This window comes from Notamacropus eugenii, chromosome 1 (genome assembly GCF_028372415.1).
Source record: "Notamacropus eugenii isolate mMacEug1 chromosome 1, mMacEug1.pri_v2, whole genome shotgun sequence".
NCBI lineage: Eukaryota > Metazoa > Chordata > Mammalia > Diprotodontia > Macropodidae > Notamacropus > Notamacropus eugenii.
In genome coordinates, this window is record NC_092872.1 from 104523074 (window position 1) to 104533391 (window position 10318).

The following is a 10318-nucleotide window of genomic DNA, read 5'->3' on the forward strand; positions in this document are numbered from 1 at the left end:
TATTTTCTATATTCATTTCTTCCTAATTAAAGTAAGATTGTTAATCCCTTTAAAACTGTCTTTCCTTTAGAAAAGCAGATCAAAGAACCTGTGCTAGCAGCCCAACCCGTGCGCTAGGGTGCATGCTAGTAAAGTAGGAAGGAGGGTTAGGTAAGTCTGAGTAGGAGTTGGCATCTGAACTGGAGTAGGAAGGAAGCTAGGGATTCTATGAAGCAGAAGTAAGGAGGAAGTGTATTCCTGACACAGAAACCATTAATACAAATACTCGGAGGCAAGAGTTGGAAGGTTGTGTACATGGAAGAGCCACAAAGCTAGTTTCCCATTACTGTGTGATGGGAAAGTAATATGAAATGAAATTGGTAAGGTAAGGGGGAGTCATATTTTAGAGGTCTTGAAGTAATGCCTTTTTGTCTTATCCTGGAGGCAAAGGGGAGCCATGGAATATTTTTAAGGCTGAGTAAGTGGTTGTGTGGTAGCCTCTTTTGTACATTTTGCCAGTATAAGGAATGTTATTGTCATATTGGAACTCATACATAATTCACAAATTCCCAGTTCCTAATACAACAGTCAGGGCTAGTGTACTGATCCTTTCACCTTTACACTTCCTACTATATTGATTTCTTGCTGTAATTAGAAGAGAGTGGTAGGGAATAAGTGTAAAGAGGGTAATTCATGTATTACCAATGCTTCACTAGCAGAAGAACATAATAGCTAGAATACTTTCCCAGGGAAGAATTAGAAAATCAAACTCAGTACAAAGAAAAGATGGCATTATGTTGGTTTGTTTCTTAGAGCTTTTCCTACATTGAAATGTTAACATTTTCAGATTCATTTTCAGATCTTGTCTCTTTGGGTCACCAGGCAGAGACAATGAAGCCCAGGCATCAACAGGGTTGGCACATCAGCAGTCCTGTTCCTCCAAACAATGATGTGAGCTTGCCTTTCTGTCTATACCAAATCTGAGGCATTGTAACAGTGCGGGTGACTGACAAGTTTGGTTGTGGGGATTACATCTGCATGGTCATGAAGAGTCAGCACCATCACGAAAACAAAAGACATTCAGGAAACATTCTAATGCCTGAATGAAGACTAGACGCTAACTTTCCAAGTACCATCTTTCCCATGCAACAAATTGTTCATGAGATGCTTTTAAATTTGACAATGAGAAAATTACAGACTCTTAAAGGTGGAAGTAGGGTACTTCCTAATCAAACTATACCTAAACAATAATGCCTTCAATGGTATCCTCTACAAGAAATTATCCAGTCTCTGTTTGAAAAGCTCTCTAAGCAAACAGTTTTGATTAGCACTACTTGTTAGAAGTTTATCCTTCTACTTAGCTTAAATCTATCTCTCTGCAACTCCCATCTACTGGTCCTTGCTCTTCCCTTTGGAATTAAAGCCGAATAAATTGATTCTCTCTTCTTTCCTTCAATTACACCAAGAGCTTATCAAGCTCTCTCACTTTCAAGTCTTATCTTTTCTATGACAAATATCCTTAATTCCTTCAAATGGATCCTCATATGTTTTCCTGTCTCCTCATCTCAATCATGGTTTTCTAGATTTGTTTTGGCTCTTAAGGAGAAAAAGCCAAAAGAAATTCCCATTTCCTCAATCTGTTCTTCCTCATTCCCACACTGGCTTCCAAAGCCTCTCAACCCTGAAGTTTTTGTTTGAGGAATTTTAATTTAATTTAATTTTAGTGCTAATGTCCCTCCTAACATGTGGTGCCCAGGACTGATAGGATTCTTGAGATTTACAGGACAGTGTTCAATAGGACAAACACTTCCCTCACAGATGACAACATATGACTCAATACAATGTAAGATTGCAACAGGTTTTCTCTTTGACCATTGTTCTATATTGTTGAATCATACTGAGCTCATAGTGAACTAAAACTTCAGCTATTCTGTACTTAGTGCAGTTGATCATATAAATCCAAATGCAGGACTTTAAATTTTCTCCTATCAAATTTTATATCATTGGATCTGGCCCATTATTCTAAATTTTAAGGGTTTATTGTTTCGATCCTGACTCTTTTAGGTACCATATCAGGTATCATTCCCAGATTAATAAGTCATTATTAGCAATTATCAACATTTTCGTAATGTAGCTGAAGTATTACTAAGATAAAAAGACATGATGTATCAGGTCTTTCTGACCCTTAGGTGGTTCTCCATCTGCTAAGTTGCACTGCTTGTTTGGGTCTTTTATATGTTAAGGTAAATTTTGCCTCACAGTAACTTTTACCAATAGTTCTCTAGTCCCCTGTTTACATTCAGAATAAATTTACTTAGGTAATAATTGTATTAGTTGAGTTAAAGGCCAAAATAGACATAAAACAAGTTTAATATTATCTTTAAAAAGATGACATATTTGGGAAATTAGAAATAAGTAATCAAATATTCTTTTCCAGGACTAGTGACTAATGGAATATTAATAAAATTATATGAAATCATATTTCAAATCTAAGACCTGGATTCTGACAAGGAATCATTTCTAGGGCAATCATTCTCAAATTTTTCTTTACATGAACTACACTGTGATGAAACAAACTAAAAACTTTCTACTTTTTTTTCTGTTTTGGTTAAAGTATATTCTGTTTAGATTTTTAGTTTTATAACTACTTACTAGACATTTCCCCCTGAATATTCTATAGACACCTATAGAACTCAACTTCACCAAAAACGTAAAACATCATCTTCCCTCTTAAACTTGATCCTTGTCCTATTTTCCTGATGTCTCTCAAGAGTGCCACCATTCTTCACTCTCCCATGTTTGTATCCCAGGAATCACCCTTGATTCTTCTTTACTCTCACTCACTGCCCTTGCCATATGCTTTTTATCCATTCAGTTGCCAGATCCTGTTCATTATCCCTCCCCAATATTTCTAAAATAGTTTCCCTTCTTTCTGATCATCCTCTAGCAATACTAATCCAAGCTTTAATCATCTTTTGGCTAGATTACTCAAATACCCTTCTAACTAGTCTTCTTGAATCCAGATGTACCTCTATCCTGCCTACTTTCCACACAGCTGCCAAACAAATATTCTCAAAGCAAAAGGTTCAGGAAACTCTATTGCCTTTAGGATAAAATATGAACTACCTTATTAGGCATTTTATCATCCTTCATAATCTGCCTTCACTCTATCCTTCTAAACTGTTAAACAATGGTCCCTTTATTTGTTTCGTACTGTAGCCAAACTAGTTTATTTACTCTTTCTTGGATATAATATTAAGTCTTCCACTTCTGTGCTTTTGCCTACACTGGGTTCCATATCTAGAATGCTCTCTCTTTTCTACCTTTAGAATTTCACTTAAAGGCATAACTCAGGTGCTATGTCTTTTGAGACTCCTTTCCCCTGTGGTAAGAGTTCCCTCCCTTCATCACTGTGTATTTTTTTATATAATATATCATATTTACTTAGCTGTGAACTTTTTTAATTCCCCAGTGGTTCTTAATGAGTTTTGTGTATGCAAAAAAGAAGTAATTTCTCAATTTCAATATAATTGTTTCATTTTGTAATCCTATGAATTTTGTTTTATCCATTTAAAATCACTGTTCTGAGAAGGCATCTATAGGATTCACTGGACCGCCTAAAGATTCCAAGACATATGAATGATGAAGAATTCTTGTTTTAGTAGAATGTAAGCTCACTAATGGCAAGGAATCTCACACATATCAATATACGCAGTATTTTACACAGTCCCTGGCATCATAAATGTTTGTGACTTATTAAGTGAATCAAAGCAAATTGGGTGAATAAATAAGTTCCACTTTACACTACAGATAGTATTAGAGAGGGGATTTTAGATTATTTTTAATTTTAGAGAAAAAGAGTAAATCTTTAAGCTATGAGAGAAGTTGAAGAATAAAATATTAAAGGATCCTGAAAGTAAGAGATACATCCCCTGAGGATAAGAGAAATGTCTTGGATGACAGATAAGAATTTCATATCACCTAACTGAAGGTTGAATTAACATAAAGTAAAAACATATTTAGAGAAATCCAATTATCCAAGGATCACAGGAACATATTTTTAGAGGAAGAAGGGACTGTAGGGGTCATCTAATCCAATTTCTTGATTTTGAAGATGAGGAAATCAAAATCCAGAGAGATTAAGTGAATGGGTAGATTAAAAAATTCAGTTAAAAATTGTTGAGCATACTTAAATATGGGAGAGAGTTATAGTAGTTTGTCATTTGTTTTTTAAAGATGTTGACTTTGCTTAATGACATGTTTAATGCTGTGACAGAATCGTAATTACAGAAACCATATGACCCGGGTCAGTTATTTAAACTCTCTATGCCCCAGTTTTTCACTGGACAAAGTTAAAGGATTGGTTTGATTGGATGGTCTCTAAAGTTATGAAACTTTAGCCTGCCTCCTACTCGCTATTACCATCTGTTATTAACAAATGTCTATTACTGGGAAGAGTAGTATAAAAAAAGAACAAAAAGACCTTCATCACTGCAGGAGAATTCCAAGGTTATTGCTCTAGTCCAGCCCACATATAAAACAAGAATCCATTCTATGACATTTCTGACATGTGGCTATCCAGGTTTTGCATAAAGATTTCCAGATGAGCATCCTCCAATTTCTAGTTGCAACCCCTTCCATACTTGGGTAACTCTCTGATCCAAGGGAATTTTTCTCTACATTCACCCTAATCTTTTTTGACAGTTTTCACCTGGTTCTGCCCAGTGGGATCAAGAAAGCATTCTAAATCCCTTTTTGTAATGGTAATATTTAAAAAATTTGAAGATTATTATTATACTCTCTACCCTCTGTCTCTTCTGGATATTAATTTCCCAGGTTCACTCAGTTCTTTTCATTAGTTCTCACAATGTATAATTTACGTTCTTCCTCAAGACCCTAGATGCTTTCCTCTGAATACTTTGTGCTAGCTAACATCCTTTCCTAAGTGTGGCTCCCCAAAATGAATGCAATACAACAAATCATTTGATCAAAGAATACTATAGCAAAATTATCACTATCTATGGGTAGCTAGGTAATACAGTGGATAGACCACTGGGTCTGGAGGCAGGAAGACTCAACTTCCAGAGTACAAATCACTCATATACTTACTAGTTGTGTGATCCTGGGCAAGTCACTTACCCCTGCTTGCCTCAGTTTCCTCATATGTAAAATGATCTGGGGAAGGAAATGATAAGCCACTCCAGATCTTTGCCAAGGAATGGTAAATGGGATCATGAAGAGTCAAACATGACTGAAATGACTGAACCACAGCATATCACTATAATGGATCTTGATCCCATTATATCATCGATCCTTCTCAAGATCACATCATCCACAAATATAAGCATGCTGTCTATATCTTCATCTGCATCTCTGATAAAAGAATTCAAGAAAACAAAATGGAAGTAAAAGCATGATGATACTTCACTAGAGACTTCCCAGCCTGTAACACTGATTCATGTTCCCAGTTGCCCCCAGGCTTCCTATTACTGTGGTGAAGAGTAAGAACTAGCTTTTGGTTTAACTGGCCTCAGCAAGCCTTGTCATTTCCTTAAGTTAGCATTTAGTAGGGGTAGCTACTAAATAGAGCACAGGTCCTGAAGTCAGCAGGACTTGAGTTCCAATCTGGCCTCAGGCACTTGACCCCCGGGGAAGTCTCCCAATGTCAATTACTCTGTCTTATCCCCCACCAAACAAACAAAACAAACACAAAGTTAGCATTTAATGATTTGGAAGAGAACACCTAACTCATCTATGCTAATCTACTTAACACTTTTTTTTAAGTCACATTGGTTTTTTTTGTTTGTTTCATCTTTGCATGGTCATTAAATAATATTTTTTATAGAACATGCTTCAGTTTCCAGTTTAAAGAAAATACACCTTAACGTTCTATAAACTTTTTAGGTATCACTCTCTATTAACTGAAAGAGGAAGAGGAAATGAGGAGTATGAGATCTTTGTTTTAAAGCACTGTGTACTATACATTATAATCTCTTCAAAGAATGACCTTATGGTACCCCAGCAGTCAATAAGGTCTCAATATTGAAGTGACCATTTCATTTCTAAGCCTCCCTTCTTCCTAGTAGCAGGTGTGGAAGATTAGGGTTTATAACAGAAAAAAAAGGATAATTTTGATCACATAAAATGGGGAAGATTTCGCACAAATAAATCTACTAACATTGAGATAAAAGAGGAAACATTAAACTGGGGGGAAATTTTCACAACAAGTTCCTCTAATGAAAACATCATTTTCAAGATGTATGAGGAACTGTTCCAAATTTATAAGAAAAGGAGCCATTCCCCAATAGATAAACAGTTTAAGGTTGTGAAACAATAGTATTCAAGGGAAGAAACACATGCTATCTTATGGCCATATTTTAAAAAATTCTGTAATTCAGTTTTATTTCCACACCCACCTCACCTACAGATCCTCCCAGACAGCGTTTGGGGTCTGAGATTCAAATGCTGCTTCCTAGCCTCACGGCTGTGGCAGGGGCGGGGCTGCTATTCAGTGTGAGATCAAGTTCAGGTGCTCAGGTTGGGGCAGGGCAGCCTCACAGGCTCAGTTTCCTCAGGGGGTTTATGCAGAGACCTTCAACAATGTATCTGGGCTCCTGCCTGCTTGGGGAGCCTGGGTCTGCTGCCGCCTCCGCTGCTGCCTCCCAAGGGGGCCTGGGTTACGGGGACACCCCACTCCCCTCTTGGCAAGCCGAGAAGACCCTCTCACCGACCCTTGTCACCTGTGGGTGGAGGGACCTGAGCGGACGCTGGAGATTCCATCCCTGAAGCCTGCTCAGATCTGCTCCTCTTGGTGCCCCGCGGCCAAGGCAGGGCTGGGCTCTGCTCCAGGTCTGGTGCGCAAGGGACCTTTCTCATCAGGTCTCTCTGGAACAGAAATCTCCTCTACTCTGTTGTTCTGTGGCTTCTGCTGCTCCAGAATTTGTTGAGAGTTCTTCTTTACAGGTATTTTATGGGCTATGGGTTCAGAGCTAGCATATGTGTGTCTTTCTACTCCGCCATCTTGGCTCCTCCCATCAAAAATTCTGTAATTCAGGAGAGGATTCTGGAAAGATGGTGGAGTAGGAGTAGCTCTCAAGATTTCCCAGCACAAAAGAGTTAAAATAGCACCTTAGGTGAACAAAGTTGGGTGGAGATGAATAAGAACTGGGACACAACCAGGGTCCTCCAGGAACAATTTGGGAAGACCTAAAGAAAAATCCCAGGGCAAGGTTTGGTCCAGGCAAAGAGTAAACACCTCCAGGCTAGCCCCATTTTAACAACTAGTGGCAAGCCCTGGGGTAGTTGGTTGAGAGGCTTCCTAGGCCCCAGGCACAGTAACTTCCACCACCTGTGTAATAAGAGGAGTTGGGAGTTTGAACCTGGGAAGATAGAGGGAACTTTTGCTAATAAGGAATGTCAGATCCAGCTGCGCTGGGGAAGAGCAGCAGGGGGGGAGAAGGAACCAGAACAAGCCCATTGAGTGCACTTAAAGGAGGTAGGAGGTTTGGTTTGGGTTGCAAGCTAGAGGGGAGAACTGAAGATCTGGGGCAAGAGGCATTATTTCTCACATCTCAGAGCTATAGGTGATTACAAAAATTAAGCTATTACCATGAAAAATGCCCAGACAAAGGAGGAAGAACCCAGCCCTAGAAATCTATTATGGCAATAGAGATGACTGGGGTTCATCTTCAGAGGATATTGAAGTAAAGAAACTCCTAAAGAGTAATGTCAAATGGTCACTTGCCCAAAAATAATTCTTAGAAGATTTTAAAAAAGAGTTTAAAAACCAAATGGCAGAGATGGAGGAAAAACTAAAGAAAATAATAATAACAATATAAAAAATAATATAAAATAATAGTAATAATCCAAGAAAAAGAAGAAGGTTATGAAAGGAAAGTCAACCAATTAGAAAAGGAAATCTAGAATCCTAATGGAAAAAAATGACACTTTAAAATTAGACTTGGGCAAAGTAAAGCCAGCAAAATTATAAGAGATCAAGAAATAATTAACCAAAATATGAATAATGAAAAAATAGGAGAGAAAGATAAATATCTTATAAGAAAAACAACAGATTTGGAGAATAGATCAAAAGTTATGATCCAAAAATAATCTTGGATACAATAATACAAGAATTTATTAAAGAAAATTGTCCTGAAGCATTAGAACAAAGGGGGGAAGATAGAAATAGAAAAATTCCATCAATCACCACTGAAAAGAGATCCTATGAGGAAAACTCATAAGAATATCATAATCAAATTCCAAAACCCCCAGCTCAAGGATAAAATATTAAAAGCATCAAGATTAAAACAATTTTAAATATGGTGGTGCCACAATTAGACCCACATAAGAACTTGCAGCAGAGACATTAAAAGATCACAGACCTTGGAACATAATATATTGAAGAGTAAAAGAACTGGGGCTCTGGTCAAAAATATCATACCCTGCAAGATTAAGTATTATCCTGAATGGAAAAAAAAATGGACATTTGATTAACTCTCAGATTTTCAAGACTTTGTTAAAAAAATTCCTGAATTTAATAGAAGATTTGACATACAAGAACCAGGAGAAATATAAGGTACATACCAATGACTGATTATAAAGGATTCATAAGAATAGATTGTTTACTTTTCATACATACAAAATGTAAAATGTATGTCTAAGATTCTTACTGATAACTGGGTAGCTTATAAATAAGATAGGGGAAAACCTGAGTGGGATATGAATTTAAAAAGTAAAACCATTTAGGGAACAGGTAAAAAGAGTAATTATTTTATACAAATGAAGTGCAAGAGGAAGAATTGCTACAAAGGAATTAGATGAGGGAGGAAGGCTGGTAGTTCTAATAACCTACTTTCATCTGGAATGGGTTTAAGAGGTAACAATAATTATATATTTAGATGAGTATAAAAGTCTTCTAAATTGAGAAGGAATAAAATGGTAGGGGCATAGGGAGGGAAGAGAGGACAAGGGAGGGATTTTTAGGGGGCAGGTGGATGGAATAGGTAAAAGGGAGGTTAGAAGGGTGTTTAGATTTATGGGAATGGGAGGATAGGGGAGGGATCCTTGGAAGGCAAAGTAGTGGGTAGAAGTAAAGTAGAGGAGGCAGGAGGGATAGGAAACAAGAGATAAGCACAAGCATAAAAAAATCGAATATCAGGAGTAGAATATGTTTGGGAAAGTGTATGTATATGTATATATACATATAAGTATATGTATATGTGTATGTACATGTATATATACATATAAGTATATGTATATGCGTATGTATATATCTATAGCTATCTATAACTATAAACTGTTATAATCTTTTGGGGGTGATGGGGAAAGGAAAATAAAGAACAAAGTAAAAAAGTGCACAGCAGAGAACAAAAGAGCTCATAAGTAAGCAAAGAAAAGATGGACAATTTCCATACAATGTCTATTACTTATCATACAGGCTTGCTTGAAATGAAAATTTGTTGTTACGTAATTTGAATTCTCTCTTATGTTCTGCTATGCATGTGACATGATTTTTTTCTTTTTAACTTTGTATTTAAGTTCCAATATTTAAATGTATGACATGTTTTTGGTTCTTTTCTCTATTTTGTATTTGTGTTCTGGCATTTGAGTCTAAAAGAAAAAAATGCTACAATTCACCACCAATTAGAGAAATACAAAATAAAACAATTCTGAAATCCTATTTTACACTCAGTAGAATGTCAAAGGCAAGGAAGTAAGAAAATGGTAAATGATGAAAAGATGATGAGAAAACAGGCAAATTTCTGCACTGATCTATAAAAGAGCATGACCATTCTGTCAATTTCGCAGTTAACAAACAGTGAAAGTGTCAGTAGTTGTATCACTGCTACATCTAAAGCAGGCCAAAGAAAGAAGATAAGGACCTATTTTGTGAATAAAAACCCCCGCAAAAAACCAAAACACTTATAGCAGCTCTTTCTGTGGTAGAGACAACAAAAACAAAAAGAAACTGAGAGGATGTCCATCAATTAAGAAATGTCTGTCTGAATAATTTGTCATATGAATGAGATGGAGCAGCCTAATGCTTATTTCCTTCCTTCCTAGAAAAAAATAAAAACAAAATACTGGCCCTACTGATGTCTTTGCACTATAAATATAGTATGTTGAAAAAAAAAAGGTTAACATAAAGTTCTTTTATTGATGACAGAATAGCAGTTACTTATGATAATACTTGTAAGATTCTCTAGTAATGATTTTCATCAGTATATTTTCCCTGAACATTAAAAACTTTTTGATTTACCAAGAAGGAGAATATGACTAGAATATATTACATATTCAGGGAAAGAAGGATAAGGTAAATCTAAAATAATCCTTTCATTCC

At 36.5% G+C, this 10318-nt stretch overlaps 1 protein-coding gene across 1 annotated transcript in view; it reads right to left on the reverse strand.

Annotated features, from left to right (window-relative positions):
• Window positions 1-7794, reverse strand: part of TRPM3 (transient receptor potential cation channel subfamily M member 3) — a 457883-nt gene extending 450089 nt beyond the window's left edge. Inside the window, exon 1 of the mRNA XM_072611419.1 lies at window positions 6720-7794. The gene's annotated coding sequence lies outside the window, so the exon portion shown is untranslated. The remainder of the gene's footprint in view (window positions 1-6719) is intronic.
• Between the last annotated feature and the right edge of the window lie 2524 nt (window positions 7795-10318).